This window comes from Dama dama, chromosome 21 (assembly GCF_033118175.1).
Source record: "Dama dama isolate Ldn47 chromosome 21, ASM3311817v1, whole genome shotgun sequence".
NCBI classification, from domain to species: domain Eukaryota; kingdom Metazoa; phylum Chordata; class Mammalia; order Artiodactyla; family Cervidae; genus Dama; species Dama dama.
Window position 1 is genome coordinate 68,890,153 of NC_083701.1, and position 20,736 is coordinate 68,910,888.

The 20,736-nt window shown below is 38.7% G+C and overlaps 1 long non-coding RNA gene across 1 annotated transcript in view; it reads left to right on the forward strand.

Moving 5' to 3' along the window:
* Positions 1-16,683, forward strand: part of LOC133042367 (uncharacterized) — a 56,994-nt gene extending 40,311 nt beyond the window's left edge. The window contains exons 3-4 of the long non-coding RNA XR_009689480.1: positions 14,566-14,792; positions 15,389-16,683. This is a non-coding gene — a long non-coding RNA (uncharacterized LOC133042367). The remainder of the gene's footprint in view (positions 1-14,565; positions 14,793-15,388) is intronic.
* Positions 16,684-20,736: the final 4,053 nt, after the last annotated feature.

Here is a 20,736-nt window from a genome sequence, read left to right on the forward strand (position 1 = left end):
AAACTAATAAAAGATATTAAGCCTGATTTTAAAATAATTAAAAACCTTTATTATTCACAAATCACATGATAAAACAAACAAAATATAAATTAAATATATGAATTTATGAGTTTAGCAAGATTGCTGAATATATAGTCAACATTAAAAATCAATTATAATTCTATACACCAGCAACTGACATTTGGAAAAATAAAATTTTGAATTCTTTTTGATGCCCTACAATAGCATACTTATCAAATTATTTGAGTTAAAAAAAACTCAAAATGTATCAGAACTTTATTTAGAAAACCATTAAATATTACTGATCAAGATGAAAGAAGATGTAAATAAATGAAAGAAAATACCATGTTTATGGATTAGAAGATACAGTAGTATATAGATACCAATTCTTCCCAAACTGATTTATAGATTCAATATAATTCCAAACAAAATTTTATTAAGTTTGTTTGTGTGTATGGGGAGAAGTTTTTGAAAATTGAAGAAATGATTTCTCAGTTTGCATACAAATATGCTAAAGACCACAAATATCCAAAATAATATTGAAAAAGAGCAGAGTTAGGAGATCTAAGTAACCAGATATTGAGATTTTTCATAAAGTTACAATAATTAAAAGTGAGATATTGATGCGAGAAGAAATAAACAAACCTATGGATCATAATGGGAATTCTAGAAACGTACCCACATATGTGCAGATACCTGAGATTTTTGTATTTTGTTTTAAGATAGCACTGTAGAATCTTTTAAATATATCCCAAGACAATTGGGTATCCATTGGAATCCATACATGATAACAACAAAATAAAAATTCTAGATTAATTTTAGATCTAAATGTGAAAGACTAAATAATAAAACTTCTATGGGGTAATTTAGAAAATATCTTAATGATCTCAGGATAGAGAAATATTTCTTAAGTAGTACATGGAACTTCAGTTCAGTTCAGTCGCTCAGTCGTGTCCGACTCTTTGCGACCCCATGAAGCGCAGCATGTTAGGCCTCCTTGTCCATCACCAACTCCCAGAGTCCACCCAAACCCATGCCCATTGAGCTGATGATGCCATCCAACCATCTCATCCTCTGTCGTCCCCTTCTCCTCCTGCCCTCAATCTTTCCCAGCATCAGGGTCTTTTCCAACGTATGTACTACTTAAAGCAAAAATATAGTCAGAGTCTAGAGATGAATTTTTAGATGGCAAAATGTAAAGAACACGAAGTATTGTCATATTTGTAAAGACAGTATTTACTTTTGGGAGGGTGCTGTGTGCTTAGTCGCTCAGTCATGTCTGACTGTTTGCGACCCCATGGACTGCAGCCCGCCAGGCTCCTCTGTCCATGGGATTCTCCAGGCAAGAGTACTGGAGTGGGTTGTTATGCCCTCCCCCAGGGGATCGTCCCAACTCAGGGACTGAACCCAGGTCTCCCACATTGTAGGCAGATTCTTTACCATCTGAGACACCAGGTAGTGAGTGGATAATGATTCAGAGATGATATCGAAGGAGCCTCTGGGACTCTGACAATGTTTCATTTTTATTTTTTCAAAACTAATTCATTCTTTATTGAATTCTAGTTGATTTATAATATTGTGTTAATTTCAGGCGTATAGCAAAGTGATCCAGTTATATATACACAGATGCATATATTTATACATTCCTTGATTCTTCTCATTTATAGTTTAATCAAGATATTGATATAGTTCTCTGTGCTATACTGTAAAACCGTGCTTATATATTTTATATATAGTGGTATGTATCTGTTCATCCCTACTCCTAATTTATCCCTCTCCCTCACCCCCCCTTGTCTGCTGGTAATCATGTTTATTTTCTATGTCTGTAATAATGTTCTGTTTTTTGACTTGAGTGATCATTATGACTGTGTGCTTTTAAAACTTTACCCTAAAATATTTTAAAAGAAGGAGGAGAAAGTGGAGGAGAAAAAAATGTGAGGAACAGATTTGACCACCATTCACTCTTTCGGTAACTTTAGGCAAATTACATTATCCCTGTGAACCTTAGTTATGTTATTTGCAAATTGTGAATCACGTCACCATCCTCACCAAACTTTCATGAGGATTATAAGATTCTGCACATAAAAGAACTTTATAAAGACATAAAACACCTTATAAAGTTTGAGGAAAAAATTGTATTATAATAATACCTAATGCCATTCTGGAATTGCAATAATCATGAAAATATCATATTTGATTTGACTGAATCTTCAAAAATTACTCAGTGCATTCATCAGAAAATAGAATATAATTGAATTAAGAGAGAATATGAAAATATAACTATGTGTGATAAAGCAGATTTTTTTCCAATTTGTAAATAGTTTCTTTCTTCTGTACACATATACACAACACCTCACCACCACCACTTCTTCATTCTGGATCTCATTTTTGCAATTCCAAAGAAGCTTGTGTTCTCTTGAGCCAAGTAAAACTTGGTTCTCTTACTGAGCCAGGGGAAACTCTTATAGGGAAGAGAGAGATGTAGTTGGAGATTCAGTGGGGTTTGTTGTTACCCACAGATCAGAGTCCCCACAGTGCCCTGAACAGTGATGGTGCCTCTACCGAGGAACTCTCAGAACTCCTGAGTTGAACAGGATGGAGCACTGATATCCTGAGTTACCTTCAGTTGCTCAGTCGTGTTTGATTCTTTGCAACCTCATGGACAGCAGCATGCCAGGCCCCCCTGTCCATCACCAACTCCTGGGGTTTACTCAAACTCATATCCATTGAGTTGGTGATGCCATCCAGCCATCTCATCCTCTGTCATCCCCTTCTCCTCCTGCCCTCAATCTTTCCCAGCATCAGGGTCTATTGAGTCAGTTCTTCGCATCAGGTGGCCAAAGATCCTGATATCCTAGATCCTTGAATAAACGCTCCTCAGATTGTTGCAAGCCTAATTTCCAGAACTGTGAAATAGCTGATTTTGACAATTTTTGTCAATATTCCTGTTGCTTTTATAGAGAAGTGAGTTTTCAGAGGCCCTTAGTTTGCCATTCTTATTGATGTCCTTCTAATGTCCCCAGATGCTGACATGGCCTCTTTTTCTCCTACTCCCATCCTGACAACTTTCCACTTAAAGGTATTCTCTTCAAAGCCTGATACAAGTTCTTCCTGGGTTTCTCCAAATAGCCAGCAGCCACTCTGTCAGCACCAGTCACTTCGTTGGAGATGATCATAGCTCTTACCCACATTTTTCTCGTGTCCTTGCTCATATTCTCTTTCTTTGACTCAAACTCCAAATATTTAGCCTTTTCTGGTGAGATTGCATTCCTCAGTCACTCTCATTGAGCCTATTTTGTTTAACTTCCTATTTAGTCATCTACAAGGCTCCTAACCCTTTCATTACTGAATATCTAATGTGAATATCCGTATGCCCCTCGGCCCAAGTCTTGGTATAGATAACTGTTTTCCTGAGGCCTGGCCTCTGTTACACTACAGTCCTCAAAGAGATCTTTTCTTTTTCTGGTGTCAGCTGCCACAACCAAACAAATGATATATAAATCTCACCAAGCCATCTCTGATCTAAACTCAAGCCACGTGACTCTCACTGCCTATAACATATTTCCGCTTTGCTAAATCTCTATTAACCCTAACACGGCAACCTAATTGGAATGCCTGTGAAACCGGCACCTGTACTATTACATTCAAGAAAAAAATAATAATTTTGACATCCAAAAGGAGTTAAAAGTAAATTAAAAAATAATAATTTTGACATCCAAAAGGATTTAATGGCAGTCACTGAAAAAAACCAAAGGATAGTTTCCTATTAAGAAGAGAAAAATTAATCATCTATCTATCTTCTGAGAGATTAAATATATCTACTGGATTTAGATATAATCTTTTGAAATTATATCATGGCGGCTAATCAAATAACTCCCCCTTTCATTCTGGGAGCTCCTTCTAACTCTGTCAAACACAGTGTGTTCCAGATATTGCTTGTCTTGTTACTACCCTCTCAATCTCTGTCTAATGGTCTTATCTATAAATAGCTCTCTGTTCTTTCCAATTAATCACTCAGATCAGTTTTCTTAATTCTCCCTCTCTAGTATTACCCCAATTCTACACAGTGAAACCTTAGAAATTAATCTGGCAAAGATGTAATTCTTCTCAAAATTTAAAGGAGGAAAAAGATGATGTCATACAAAAATACAAAAGATAATAGTTGTATATTAATGTTATTTTTCTACCATATCATGATATTACAAACTAAATAAGCCTTCCTATTTCCTTCCTCAAGTGACATACAGACACTGGTCTCCTTGGTGATTACCATGACATAATCTTCAGATTTTTAAATGGCTCCTAAACACTTCATATATGAACTTAGAAGCAACTTTGGAGAAAAAGTATCATTATGAGTTGCACTGATGCTTTAAGAAAAAAAAAAAACAGTTAATAATGTTATTATGAGAGCATATCCAAAACAACCAGTCATAGAGAAAAGTGTTTTCATCACTGTTGACAAGACCAAAGCAAGAAGACACTCACTTGTATTTGATAAATTACTGAAATATTTCCCATGCATCTAATATTTGCATAGATGATCTTTAAATTGGCAGTAAAACATGACTCAGCAAAGACTTCTGAAGAAAAAAATGGCCTTTGAAACAGTTTTTGAGGTCACAGAAAGCTACAAGATTAACATCAATATATGCCCGGGAACAGGCACATACACTGAACACAGTGAATACTCATTTTACTACAGACTCGGGCACATGATGAGATGGATAGAGTGTGGGACACAGTAAGCCACTGGGAAGCATTTAGAAGAATTAATGGACTAGCAAGTCAAGGTCGTCTGGTTGACCACTTTCAAAAACTTGAAACTTTTTGGTAGACGATGGATAGTAACTATTTCTTTGAAGAAAATATGTCTTGTTTACATTATGTCAACATTTTCATCAAACAAAAGAATTTGAAGGGAGGTAGGCTACAGTGAGGACAAGAGTGCTTATCTGTGTATAGGTTTTATGATCATTTATAAATGCTCCTTTTTAGGTGAAATATTAATCACACTGAAACAGATTTGCCAGCAAAAAATAAATGAGGGAAAGTGCCCGTTTATCATTCCAATGCAAATTGAAAATGAATTAGTTAATAAAATATGAGCAAAATAATTACTGTCCTTAGTTAACACAGGCTCAGATGGTGAAGAATCTGCCTGCAATGAAGGCGACCTGGATTCAATCCCTGGGTCAGGAAGATCCTCTGGAAAAGGGAATGGCTACCCATTCTAGTATTCTTGCCAGGAGAATTCCATGGACAGAGGAGCCTGGTGGGCTATAGTCCTTGGGGCTGCAAAGAGTTAGGCACCACTGAGCGACTAACACTTTCACTTAGCTAGCCCTAACACAGCTCCTTCTTTGCTGTCTTATGTTCCTTTCTCCCCTTTCATTCCCAAGTCCTGAACATTTCTCTCTGATTACTTTTTGAAGAGTTTCTAGTATGTGCATGGCTACAAAATTTTCTTCACCCTTAAACATCTAGAAATCATGCAAAATAATAACTGGGATTTAACAAAAAAATTTTGAAGGAACTCATTTCAATAAATCTAGAAGTAGACCTAATCCTCAGGCATCCATATGCTTATGAGGGCTCCCAAAAGCAGCAAGGATGGCGCAGAAGCCATGTGAGAGCGGGCGGCAGTGAAGAGACGAAATGTGGAAGGTGGAGATGAGACACGGTTCATTAGATCTCGAACACCTTTTCATAGACATAGTCCGGAAGAGTGAGGGCCCTGATGCTCCAAAATGAAAAATCATACTTTTATTTGCAGAAATAAGTCCAAAAGTAAGGTGAGCAAGGCCCTTTCAGATTTGATGAGTTCTAAATCAAATGCTTCCAGCAATGCCGAGAAAGGTCAAAGCTCCAAACCTCCTAGCTTATGACCTTCACTGAAACATTTCTCATTCACTTGGACCCATAGTTTATCCACCTGATAAAATAAGGTGGCATTGGTGATTGTGATTTTTTGGTGACTAGAATACTGGTGAAATTAGCAGGAAAAAAAAAAAAAATTTGAACTTAATCCCTGTGGGTGTTTAACTGCAAGGTAGTGAAGAAGATGGCATGATGTGACCTTGGAATCACAAAAATCCAGATTAGATGGGGCAGGGCTCTTGCAGTTACCCTTGAACTGGTCCACCTGACCTGCCTCTGCTCTCTGGCTCCAGCCTCTTGGATTATCTGGCACCTGTTCTGGTTAGATGCATTTTGGCATCCAGCTCTGGTGCCTGCTCTGAACAGCCATCTGAGACCCTCAGGCTCTAGACTTTTGATCCACTTCAAAGCACTGGCTTTTCTAAATACAAACTCTTCTTTCCATATCTAAACCTAGAAGAGGAAAAACTCCTTATGAAATAGGATTGTGGAAACTCCAAAGAGTTCAGCCTTTTTCACTTGGCTTTTTGGGACAGACAGCCCTTACTGTGTGCCAGATGGTGTGATGTGTTCAGGTTTAGGTCTAGCAAACCCCCACTTCCAAAAAAGTACCACAAATTCCTACAATAAGTGCCTTAAATTGCATGAGCCATCTTCCTAAGATTCAAATTTTACAGAAGGTTTTTCACTAGAAGTTATTTGTTTCATTTTAAGAGGGAAAGAAAAGATCCCAAAACAGTTAAATTTAGGGAAATATAAAATATAAAGGTATTAAATTGCAGGAAGGCATCACATACACACACACAAACCCCCAAACAACAGAACAAACCTTGAACCGCGTTCTGATCTTAACTGAAGAATGAAGTTCTAGAAGTTCATAGTGAGATGTCAAACTGAGGATTGTGAAAGTAGGCAAAGATTATTTATTGGATGGTTAGCTGGAGTGGGACCATGTCCCAAATACATATCTAGCATCAAAAACCTGGAAGTCCAAGCTAGAGAGTGAGAGGGTGCTTAGGTCCAGTGAAGTCTGTTTTTTATTCTCAGAGGGATTCTGGCTCATTTCAGTGCTTGAGCCAAAAGGCTCTTCTTGCCCCTTTCCACATTCATCACACTGGTTTTAGAACATCACAGAATCTTCCTTTGTCAGCAGCTCTGGGAGCTACAAGCTACAACGGATCGAGCTTGGGTAGACGGAGGAAATGTACCTACCTAGCAGCAAGTGAGAGGAATAGCCAACCCGCTTTTCTGCTGCTCTTTTGGGTTCTAGCCTCAGGTTTTCCACGATGTCTCACCATCCTTCCCAACAATGGGGAGTAGACTACATTTGACGGCATTTGTCACTAGCTGCAATGTGTGAAACAGATCTTTCAGTTTCATTACCTTTCATTTTTAAAAATAAGAATGGAATTTACCTAAGATAGATAGAAAACCACATAGCAACGTGGGTGTAGAAAAACAAGCAGGTGTTAATAAATTTCCAAGAAACATTAATCTGTTTCTGCAAATACATCCTGCTGTTCATTTAAATGGAATGATACTCTATAAATTTACCACTTCAGTCACTCTCTGAGCTATCAAAATGTAATATATAACACCTTCGATGATCAAAGTGAAAGTACGTTTAGAAATCCAATTTGTTTCTTCACCATTTAAGCTCTTTATTTAACTTTTGCATTTCAGCTCTCATTTGAATCAAGCTTCAATCTTACTTACACCCATCACAGGTATACTTCAAAAGCTGTCATGGAATCTTGCAACTGCCAAAAACAAAGTTCTATACTAAACCAACTGTATCTATAAAAGAAAAATACTATATTCTGTCTCACTTGAAGATTTAAAATAATTTATCTTTGTACTGTTCAAAAGTGGTAGTCATTGACTGAACTAGAGATAACCATTGGGGGAACTGTGAACGGGATTGTATCTGTCTCAGAAAAAAAATGAGAAAGGAGAATCCATGTGGCACAAGTGGCCAATATATAAATTCTGAGGTTGACAATAAAGAAGCTGTAGATGGATTCATCATTTAAAGGGATTGGCAGAAACATTGATGGAACTAAAATCGAAGAAGAATTTTAAGTGATTGCATCTGGGAAGATGGATGAGGGGATGGGTCTAGACAAAGTGAAGCGGTAGTAATAGAGTAACTCTTGCTTTTTATCCTGAGTCATTCTGCCATGTTTCATTTTTCCTTATGTGCCTATATTACTTAAGTAAATAGAATAAGCAATAATAAAATAATTTATAACTTTAAACTACTTGATGTCCACTTACTTGTTAAATCATTTTAACTCTAATTTTAGAGATCAGCAGATCAAGAATTTGGACTTTCATAGTCATTATTACCACCTGTGGTTTATGCCACCTGGATGCAACCCATATAAATATATTGTATTCTTTAAAAAGTCCTGGGAAACTCTTTTATCACCTAAGTCAGCCTATTTAAGCAGAAATACCTAGAGTGAATCTGATTTTAACAGGAAGGTTTTTTTTTTTCTGGGCTAAAACTTAGGTAACCAAGACAAAACTGACCGTATATTGTGAGAACGCAGAACTTTTCAATTTACTGCCTTTGGACTAGAATAGCCAGAAGGCACTCTCTCCCTTCCTTTCCTCATTACTCTTACAAGCATGCCTTCTGTTAACATTGGACTCTTGTCTCTGACCTTGCTCTTAAGAACATAACTATTTGGGATACAGTATTTAGTAGCTTAGACGAGAGGAAACGCTGCATTTTATTTTTTTCCTGAATGAAGCTTTACAATCCATGCTTTAAGCCTTAAATTTTTAAATTAATCTTTTCTGGGGCATAGTTACTTTACAATGTTGTGTTAGTTTCTAGTGTACAACAAAATGATCAGTGATACATACAAATATGTTCCTTTCCTTTGGGGCTGCCTTCCTAAAAGTGGGATCATTCCATTTAAATGCACAGCAGGGTGTATTTGCAGAAACAGATGAATGATTCTTGGAAATTTATTAACACCTGCTTGTTTTTCTACACTCATGTTGCTATGTGGATTTTCTATCTATCATATGAAAGCTCAGTGCCTTAAGTAGAGTTCCCTGTGCTATCCAGTATGTTCTCGTTAGTTATCTATTACAAGGTATCAAAAGTGTATATGTGTCAGTTCTAATGTCCCAATTCCTCCCACCATTCCCTTCCCCTTTGGTATCCATACATTTGTTCTCTACCCAGAGTGTGGCATACAGAGTGAAGTAAGTCAGAAAGAGAAAAACGAATATTGTTTATTAATGCATATATGAGGAATCTAGAAAAATGGTATAGATGATCCTATTTGCAAAGCAGAAATAGAGACAGATGTAGAGAACAAATTTAAGTCTTAGGTTTAATTTTTGTTGTTGCTGTTAAGTTCTGCGCTAAGCTCTGCACTGTGCTGTTCTTGGTCTCTCAGTCATGTCTGACTCTTTGCAACCCCATGGACTTGGCCCACCAGGTTCCTCTGTCCTTGGGATTTCCCAGACAAGAATACTGGAGGGGGTCACCATTTCCTTCTACAGAGGATCTTCCCAATCCAGGGACTGGACCTTCATCTCTTGCCTTGGAAAGCAGACTCTTTACCACTGAGCCACCAGAGAATCTCCAAATTTAATTTTACCTTCTAAGATCAAGGGGTGCCTTAAAACTTAAGGGAATCACTTTATATTTAGGTCCTTAGAAGGTAAAATAATACTGAAAGTAAATGAAGACCTAAAAGGCAGGGATGGAACCTGTGGCAATTCAAGACAAGTTCAGTGTAATTTGGAATCTGTGTGTGTGTGTGTGCACGTACATGTGTGTGCACTTGGAGGTGGGCTTGGTGGTACTTTGAGAGAAGAATTGGAGCTTCAATCAGGCCATAAAGGATAAGTAGAATTTAGATGGAGTCAATGGAAAAAATGGAGTTGGAAAGAAGAAACAAATGTTTGAAAATTAACAGAGTATCAAGATACATGGAAGCTTTAATTTATTTATTAAATCATCCATTAATTCACACAAAAATGTCAGAGCACTAGTAGCAGCCAGGCATTGGGATAAGTGCTGGAGAACAAAAATACATAAGAGCTGTCCATGAACTTGGGGATATTACAGTCTGTAGAGGTAGTTAAGTGTGGATACAAATAACTTCAATACAGTGGAATGCATCCTGCTGGACAATGCAAATGGAGCAAAGGGTGGTGGGCACTGGAGAGAGTAAGGTACATGGAAGTGTTTGGGTCAAACTCCACAGAGGAGGTGCCTTAGATGTTGATGTCTGAAGGCTGAGTGGGATATCTCAGATGGATAAAGAAAAGAGAGCATCCCAGGAAACAAGGAAGCAGCAGGTGCAGGTATGTGGAGACCTGCAACGCCCAGACCTGGGAATGGGGAGGGTTCCACGTAGCTGAGGTCCAGGGCAGGGGCTTGAACAGCATAAGAACAGAAGGGGTACCACGGGTTGGATTGCAAAGGGCAAGTGTGACATGTAACTTGGACCTTATTTTCATCTGTTAGAAACCATTGAAAGTATTAAAGCACAAAAATTATGCTGTCAGCTTTATGTCTCAGAAAGATCTAAAATTATTTTCAGTCTTTTTTGGATTCCCTTTTATTCCCAGCTAATGTTTCCTTTGCTCTAAAAAATGAAAACAAACCCCAGCAAGCAAAACCCACCCTTTCTCAGCATTAGTTAGCTGTCTCTCTCCTTCCTTTTAGATTGTCTCCAGTCACACACACGTCACTGCCCGTTTTCCAACCCTCAACTCAACGCTAGCCAGCTCACAGGGCCATTTAGCCCCTTAAAGTGTTTGACCACCAGTGACATCATGAACACCAAGGATAGTCTCACTGTATGAGGTTCTCAGAGACTCTTCATTCTGAGATGACTGCCTTCTTGAAACTGTCCCAACATCTTAAAGATCTCTGCTTGCTGGTTCTCAAGGCTGCTAACCAGGTCTCCCAAGGATCTGTGCTGCAGGTCTTTCCCTCTCCAAGCAGGCTGTTCCCTCTCCACTGTTTCCCTGCATTCTTTTCTCTCTTCCCTTTCCTCACACTTGCTTGAGGGATCCCCTCTACTCCCGTGGCTTTGCTCACTCTTTATGGGCTGAACAAAAATTTATAACTTGAAGTTCCAACCCTCAGCATCACGGAATTTGATCATTTTGGGAGATAAGATCTTTCCCAAAGTAATTAAATTAAAATGAAGTCATTAGGGTGGAACTTAGTCCAATATAACTGACTGGTGCAATCTCAAGAAGAGGAAATTTAGACACACACACAGACACACGAGGTTTGGGTGGAGGGGCATGGCCAACGTGAATCACAAAGAGAAGAGAACCACCTGCAAGCCAAGGGGAGAGGCCTGGAGCATATCCTTCTCTCATGGCCTTCAGAAGGAGTCAATCCTGCCTGACCTCAGACTTCTAGCCTCCAGAACTGTGAGAAAATAAATTTTGTTTTGGAAACCACCCAGTCTGTGATATCTTGTTACCACAGTTGTAGCAAACAATTATACTCACCAGGTAGGCTGATGACTGCCAAACCTGTAGCTATCTCCTGAGATGCATATGCACACAGCCAGCTGCTAACCACACATCTCCACCTGCCTGCAGAAACACCCCTATTCTATTTCCCTGCAAATGTGCTCCCCTCCAAGTTTTCCTTATCTTGATGAATGATATCCTTATGGAACTAATCATCCCAGGTCAGAAATCTTGTCAGCACAAATATCTCCCCCTTTCTTTATTCACATTCCTTTAACCCAATTAGTCCTATCATTTTTCCTCTCATATAACCCCCAATTTCATTTTCCCCACCCCCTCTGTTTTGGCTCAAATCATATTTCTTGACTACTACTGTAATGGGTTTTCCCATTGCCATCTTGGGCTTTCCTGGTGGCTCAGATGCTAAAGTCTCTGCCACAATGCAGGAGACCCAGGTCCAATCCCTGGGTTGGGAAGATCCCCTGGAGAAGGGAATGGCTACCCACTCCAGTATTCTTGCCTGGAGAATTCCATGCACAGAGGATCCTGGTAGGCTACAGTCCATGGGGCTGCAAAGAGTTGGACATGACTGAGCGACTTTAATTTTCACTTTATTGCCATCTTACCCTCTCAAGTTCAGACAGAGTAAAAGTCCTACAAAATGAAAATGAAATCGCATTAATCTACTGCTTGAAAAATTATCAAGAGTTCCCCTTTGCCTGTGGGATAAAGTCCAGATCTGTCCACTGGGCATATAAGACCCTTCATGATTTGATTCTTCTTATGTCTAACTTCATCTCTGGCCACTCCTCTCGTTATACTCTGTCATTCAGAACTGTTGCCATCACAGAGCTTAATGGACATAAAACAGGATTGTATTGCTAAGGTCAAGTCAGGGGGAAGAAACACTGGAGCAAGGACATGTGTCTTGACTATCGTCTGATATGAGATGTAGCCCTATAAAGATCTTGGAGATCCATACATTCACTTTCCCAGCTCTTCGATTAGAAATTGTATGTGTGTAGAGGTCATGAGTATTTTGTTTTCTAGTTAAAGAGAAAGTCCTTCAGAAATAGGGGTCTGTAGTCTAAAATTATCTGGTTTTGAGATTTCAACATATTTGAAAATGTCTTTAAAATGTTTTTGGTTGTGTTGTGTTTTATGAGAAGGTCCATGAACCAAGATAGCCATGACCCTGTGATAGTGGCAAACTGTGATAAAATTAATTCACACTTTCTTCTAGGGCCAACTGTGGGATTAAGTAAAACAGTAAGTAGATTTGGGCTTTTTATAGGGATTCTTATTTCTCACAAAGGCATTAAAATAATCTTTCTGTTATCTTGGGGAGGATTTAGGCTTTCCCAGTCTTGGTTAGCCTGATTGGTGTTTGAATGCTGTCATTGCCCTCTTTAATAACAGGCGTATCTGTACACCCAGACCATAACAACAGAAAATATAAACAGAAGTGCCTTTCCAGCCAGATGTTAATAAAGGACCTCTCCTACACCCATAGCTCCACTTTCGTGGGATGATCAATGGATAAGCAATTGGCAAATAAAGGTTTCATGTGGGTGCCAGATCCTCCTTTAGGGCCAGAACTTAGTCCATGAAATGCTTTGAAAATACAAGAGTATGAATATCCATTAAGGGGAGCTGCAATCTCCATCAATGATGTTGAGAACCAATCTCATGACTTGTTACCAAAAACAGACTAGGTGAGAAGGCCAATGACTTCTTATCTTGAATTAGCAAATGCCTACTGGAACGTTCTTCCTCAAAATTCAAATTCACCAAAAAGTAGACCCTGCCTCCAAGGACTATCCAACATTTCACTCACAGTATCATGTGACTGGCTGTGAGTAGGACTGCTATATATGATAGTTTCAATCATGAGCTGCATGACTATCATGGACACCAGTCATACTATAGCACATGTGTGCGGTGCCCCTTGGGGTTAAATGTTAAACAGCCTGCAGGGCTACGCATAGGAGCCTTATAAATGTTCTTTGGTTCTTGTCTGAGGATTTCGGAGCTCTTTGGGCCTTCACAAAGTTCACTCACAGAAAATTGAAGCAAAGGGATTTTCATCAGACTCTTTCAGGTACTCCCAGGGATCAGAATTATATTTTCCCTAATAGACTCTGCTCCTTTCTCTAGAAGTAGAAGCTCTTTGTTTATGATAAGGAGATAAATAAGAGGAATAAATGGCTTATATGGTGATAGAAATGGCAAGTCTGCTTAAAGTGTTCTGGGAAGAAAAATTGAAATTAGAGTCATGGTAAATCAGAAATGAGAATTTAAAAAGCAAGCAATTAGATCAACCAAGTGGTATATCAAGGAACCCTGAGTGAGAATAAGCTCCACGAGATAATAAGCAAAAAGTGAAGGTTAACTGGAAAGCAGCAGATGCTCTTATCTCAGACGGCTGAGATCAGGAAACAAGTATTAGGTGAAGTTTCAGGAGAACGGCCCCTTTGATGGGTCGAGGAGTCACTCAGGTAAATCATTTCTTAGGAATTTTTTTTTATTATTGTGTTATATTTCAGAAGCATTTTAATGTATCTGGCATTCCCCGGTTTTCTGCCTTTTCTGCCTCATTTTGATGATGCCTCCTGATTCCCTCTCCCCATGACTGTCCATTCTGCTTTGTGTGTGAGGACCTGACATGCGGGTATCTGCACATTCCTGTCCCCAGGCATTTTCATTTTCATGACTCTATTTGCAAATGGAGCCATTGTTCACAAGGGACCGAAGAGAATGGCAATCTTGGGATGTTCAAAGGTCTCGGTGACTCCTAATCCAGTTCTAATGCTTGGTGTTTGATGCAGTTTCCAAGGAGAGCTGTGACACAGGGGCATTAATCTACCTCGTGACAGCATGGGGTTTTAATGCATTTTCTGTATCTGAAGAAAGAGCCTCCTATGGAGGTGGTGAAAGGAGTTATGGTGAAATCAATATCTTCATTTCGCTGGGGCACTGACAATTTGTAGCAATGATACGAGGGATCACTGCACAGGGAGAGCTTGTTGGACAAAATCTAATGCGTGGTACATATACTTCTGAAAATGGACACAAAGACTTGCTTCAGGAGTTAAAAAAATAAAAGGTGAGTGGGTTACAGGGAACTAGTGTCTTTTTAGAAATATGTAGATAACCTGTTGTATCATCCAGGACATGATTTTGGAGCATAAAGATTACATTTACATTTCTGTTTTACAGAAGTGATGTTATCTATGAATAAAGATAAATTTCATAAAGTACATTCAGGAATCAGTGGAAAATATCCTGGCTATTCACTGAAATATTCAAACCAAAATGATGATGTCTGATGATCTACTAAAGGTACAGACCAACCAAGAAAATCATACAATAAGATGCCAAGAATAAGGCCATTCAGCCTCGTCAGTGACACTGAGCAAGGAGGAAAGTAAAGGCCACCTTCGAAGGTATTATGGGATGGCGGATGAGTCAGAGTACTGACTGGACCACTCCTCAGTTCTTTATCAATGACAGATACTGGGTTTGATGTTAATATCACTGTCACTCGAAAATAAAATTTAATAACCAGCCACTGATGCATTTTTTTTCCTGTGCACTATTGCTCAACTTACTCTGATTTCTGTGATATTACAATACAATTTGTTTACTTTTGCAACTAGCAATATTACTTAGACATGTATCTCTATATCTACCTGATTTCTTTCAAATAAATAGTTGAGGATGGAGGCATACTTCTAAAGATTATTATTCATTGCTTTGGTAACTTCATAGTATGCACAAGGTTTAAATACATACATGGAAAAGCTTCTTTATGCCTTACATTAGTAAAGTCTTGTTATGGGAGGAGCAATTTAACTTATTCTACATACACATAAATATAGTATGGAAATGGTTAATATTTCTATACATTCCATCAGTTTTATTTTTCTTCCTTTCTATTATTTTCTGATAAGGTCAAGGAATATAAAAGTTCTTATAATTGGATGATTTTAACATTTTCTTTTCTTGAGTCATGAAAAATTATTTTTACTATGTTTTTCAGATACGGTGGCTATTTCTAAAGTAGGATAAAGACAGCATACATACAAGATGCAGATATTCATGAAAATACAGTCTGTTGCAAAATTTCCCAGACTTGTGTTCTGCGAAAAACTAGTCTCAAAAGAGTTCCTTCGTCGAGGAAGTTTGGAAGATGCTGCATCTGATCTCCCTTCTTGGAAATTTACAGCACACTTGAGAATATTAAAATGGTGATAAATTCTGCAGAAAAGAAATTGGTTTAACAAAATCCAGCATTTCTTAAACTTACTTGACAACAAAACTTGGATTTAAAAATTCATGAAACACTCATTAACACCCTGCTTAATTATCCCTTACTCATGGACAGGACAGTCTGCACATGACTGTTGAACTCTCCTGGATATGGCCAATACTGTGCAATGTCCTTGGCAGACCAGGGTAGAAGCAAAAATATGAATCCCTCTATCCCCCACCTTAATGACTTCATCTCTTTTCATTACCTTCTCCATTATTTTATAAAACTGCTGTGAAAAATAACCAGCTAAATGGTCATTTGGCTTGTCAAATTAAGTGCTATATGAATGTTATAATAATAGCGACTATTAATGGAGCACCCACTCCTTGTCAGGCAATGAAGCAGTAAGTCAGACACTTAATATAAACTTTCTTTATTCTATACAACTAGCAGAGACACATTGCATCTTCACATAAAATGTAAGGAAACTATCTGGGAGAGGTCATACATCTTACCCAAATTCACTTGCTACTATGGGAAATATCCAGAATTGCATAACCATCTCTCTTTTGTCTCCCAAGTCCCTGCACTTTTCACTATATCATACTGTCTCTCTAAATAACATGAATTCAGCCAGTCTCAATGAGATAATAAAATATGAAGTGATAAGAATAATGATGCCAATAATGGTAATTAATAACAACCAGAGAGGTATTAAAACTCTATGTGTTGTCATTGTGAAAAATTTATGGCAGTGTGATGTTTTAACAGTATCGAGCCTACTCTCCTTTCTCCCAGCCCCACATCCAATTAATCATTAACTCTGGTTGATTTTTTTTAATATCTCTACTGCCACTAACTATTGTGCAAGTCACCATCTTATCTGCTCTGGATTTTTACTGCAAACAACATCTGACCTGACCTGTATCGTGGCTTTTCTCCAATTCATTTTGTGCCCAGAAATCACAGTGGTCTTTTAATGCACAGATCTGACGACCTGATCATTCACTCTTCAATTAAAATCCTCTAAGACTTTCCAGTGACACTAGGTTAAAGGTTGAACTTAGAGGTCTCTAGGATCTCCCATCTTCTAGCCCCTGTTACCTTTCCAGTTTCAAACTCCACACTCTCCGACCTCATCTGCTGGATTTGTTCAGTTGTTTACTTTCCTTTCCCCTCCCTCAATCAGAAGTGAGCCCAAAGAGGGGCAAGACCTAGACTCCCATGCCCACTGTTTCTCCCAACATCCAGCACCCCCCCTTACATACAACAAGAATGAAATAAATACCCATTGAATGAGTGGCTAGATGAAAGGGTGGACAGATGAAAAGGAAGTAGTGAATGGAAGAGAAAGACAGGGGCAAGGGATGTCCTGAATGTGTCCCCTGTCTCTGCGTCCCCTTTCACTTTACTGGAACTGCTTAGGAGAGAGGTCAGGATGAGAAAAGGAAACTTGCTTCAGTGAATTTTGTGGGACATAGCTCCAGCAGAGCTGCTCTGTGGCCTGGGTGAGGCAGTGTGATGAGACAGGAGGGCCATTATCTCATCCACAGGGATCTCAGCACGGCTCTCCAGCTTCAAGGAGGGGCAGCTTTGAAAACATCAGCCTTTGGAAAACCATCAGCCTCCCCAGGAAGTGTCCTACCAAGAGAGGCCACGGTGAGAGTCTTCAGGCCCTTCAAGGACAGTAGAAATTGATGGCGGAGAAACAGCAGGGAAAGTTGAATAAAGCAGACATTTCATGCTGAGTCTGTTTGGTAAACTGCTTTGCAAGCACATGGGGGACTACTGTCCGAGGATGCCAAGGTATATTCAGTAAGGGGTGGGGAGGGGAACCTGTCAGGGAAGAGACTAGAATCCTGTTTTAAGAAAAATAATAACCAGAAACATGTTTCTTCAAGTTTATCCACAGGTTTACAAATCAGAAAACTGCTGTTCTAGAGAACTAAATTTGGAGTCAGAAAATCAGTCTTAGTTCTTGCTCTTGGACATTCTAGCTCTGAGCCTTGGGGCAAGCTACAGGGTCTTTCAAACTCCTATTTCTTTATCCAAAATATAAGAGTAAGAATAAATACTGAAGGGCACTGTGAAGAGCAAATGAGGTAACATTTGAAAATACTTATGAAAACACTTTTGTAAAATAAAAATACTAGAAGTGCTAGTTATTTCTCATAGGCACATGGGAGATGGTCTGCATATCTTATATTGATGCTTACAAGCTTCTTTCGTTTACATAACTGGCTGCCTCAGGATTCGTATTTGCTCTCCTGGATTGTACTCCTTTGGTCAGAGTTTATTGGACTAAAAGAAGACATCAGACCAAACCTCACCCAGTCTGACTTTTCTTCCAGGGATGTTGAATTGGAACCAAAAGTCTCTGTTTCAACCTAAGTTAAGTCTGTTGACTAGCAAAGTCCTAAGCTCAGGAGCTATAGGGTGCCATCACAAACCCACACACTACTGCAGACTAAAGAGCAATCAGAAAGAAATGAGGAGGCAAATTTCCGGAGAAACTGCCTGGATTCAGGATGGATTTTCAGTCCCTGGATCTGGTTTCCTTGAATATCGCTGTGTCTTAATTATAAATTCTGAGCCTTAATTATAAATATCCTTTTCTCTCTTTAGTTAAATAAAGTTGGCTCCTGGTCTGTTACAGTGAAAGAATCCTAATACTAAATAGATCAACATATAGCTGGAAATGCATATTATACATTTGCAACTCCAATTATGGACACATGTGCTGGCTCAGAGTCTGACAATGGGAAAGAATACATAGATTGAACGATCTGAACACGATGGTAACATAGCACATAAAAATATTAAGCTTTATCATTTGTGGGATCAGTGTAAATACACATATATATTATACATATGTGTTTATAAATACAGATAAACCTTTTGTAAGAGCCAAATGAAATCTATAATTCAGTTTCTCCCAAGTTATTTCAAAGTGATACAATTACCTTCAAAAGCCTATTTTTAGGACTTCTTTGATCAAAAATGTTTGCATACCTGAGTAGGCTGATCCTTACTCACTGATGCCTGAATTAAGAAATCAAGTATGTATTACAACTTCACTAATTTGTAGGAAAATGTGTTTGAATTAATGAAAGAGTATGAGTTATATAAATTTATGTAATAAATTACAGTACTTTATTAAATTAGCATTCTTTTCAAACTTGCTTCAATGAATTATAAATTTAACTGTTGATAAGCCACATCCATTGCCAACATGAATACGCTAAGGGTCTTTAAAATATTTTGTCTATGAAGTAGATGTTTTACAGAAATGGCTACATTTGTTTTAAAAATGATACCTTTGGTTATATGGTGTAAAGGCAAGTAGCTCAGTTCCCCCCACCCCACCACCAAAAAAAAAAAAAAAATCACAGAAAATATCTGTTCTGGTGTTTCCCATAATAGCCTGGGTCCATTTCCATCATTTTATGTAACATATTTTTTTAATAAGCTTGTGAATCTTTTTCTCCCTAGAAGACTTCAGTCTTCCTAAGGTTAAGGATGGGTCTTATTCTTTTAATCACCAGGGTATCACACAGTGCCTCACATATAATGTCAGCAACAATAATCACTGTTGAATGAATCAGTGTGTTGGCTTCACTAGCAATTTTCTTGGATTTTCTCGGTGTGACAAAGAATTATTACCACACGCTGAGGCATCAGAGGGTTAAGATTCTGCTGGATAATGATGCCAATAATGGATCACCTGAAATGATTTCCAATATGGATTCTTTAAAATGTGTCCTCAAGCAATTGGTGCCCTATCGGTTCATGTTTATCAGTTTAGGAAACAGAAAAGTTCAGTCCCAAGAAGAAATCTAGTGAAACAGAAGTCAAGAAGAAAAAGAAACTGTGGGAGGAGTAAGACGCCAGACTCATTCTGTGCTCTCGGAATTTCCGCTTCCAAGAGCCCTTCCAGATTGCTCAAGTTTTCCGGCTGAGTAGTTTTAACAGCATTAATGTTTTGTTCCACAAGACATTGCAAAGGATCATTCTTTAGTGAGTCAACCCAAGAAGCCTATGGTTCCCATCTCTGTTCTTCAAGAGCTGGGGGCACTTTAAAAACTTTGTTTTCAGTCATTGTCAGTTTTGTAGGAATGGACTCATTTTCCCTCTGAGAACGCCTACATGCATTACTATGTTTAAGGGCAAACATTTGTGGTTTCCTACAGTGACTTTGCACAACCACTTTTTCCAAGCTTTTGTTGGTGCTCTAAGTATCTGGAATTAGAAAAGATTGGTTCAATGTGAAGGAACAACCAATGTTCAGCATTTGTTTAATTCCCACATGCCTGTATCCATCCCAAGTTGTATCTGTACAACGCTAACTTCCCATCAGATTTGGTGACATTGTTTCACCGTCAGCACAGCGAGATAAGTTGGAGCAAACATCTGATTCTGGGGTGGTCCTGTCCATGTGCTGTCTGTCCCCTGCAGTCTCCCTTTCAGCCTGCAGCATCCATTTGTTTGTAGACCTGATAACACCCCAAATGACTGCATTGCTGTCAATCTCTCTTCCTTTAAGGAAGAGATAGAAAGTTCCAGAGCTGTACCCTGAGACTCCAAGTTTTTATTTGGCATTTGGAAAAAGTGACCCGTGTGTCCGGGGGTCAAGCCTGATTTTCTAGATGACTCTATGTGTTCACAAAAACAGCTCCTGAGTTTCAACTTGAATCTCTCTACAAGATGACCCAAGTTTCTTTATTGTAGGTTCCTCGGGGATTTTGCCTTTGTGGCTCTGTGAGAGCACTTATCTGTTGGCAGTGAATGAAATAGCAAATCTCCTCAGTTCCTCTCTGCCCTTCTAAAGCAGCTAATGCAGTCAGGGCTGTTCTGTGTTTTTATCTACTGTTCTAAAGTATCGCAGGAGATAGGATATCAGGGTTTCCCCCAAAGCAAACCAAAAGGGAGCACAAAGAAGTGCTGAAGGATGAGAAGACAACTTGGGACAGGATAACTTATGCCTGTAGCCTACCTGTTAATTAACCAGAGCCACGATCCAATCATATGTCATGAACAAGAGCAGGAAGCAGATAAATTGTAGTCACTTCAAATTAGCTCACTCAACAGGCCAGGAGCAAGTTAATTCTTAAACATTTAATTCAGTCAATTGGCAC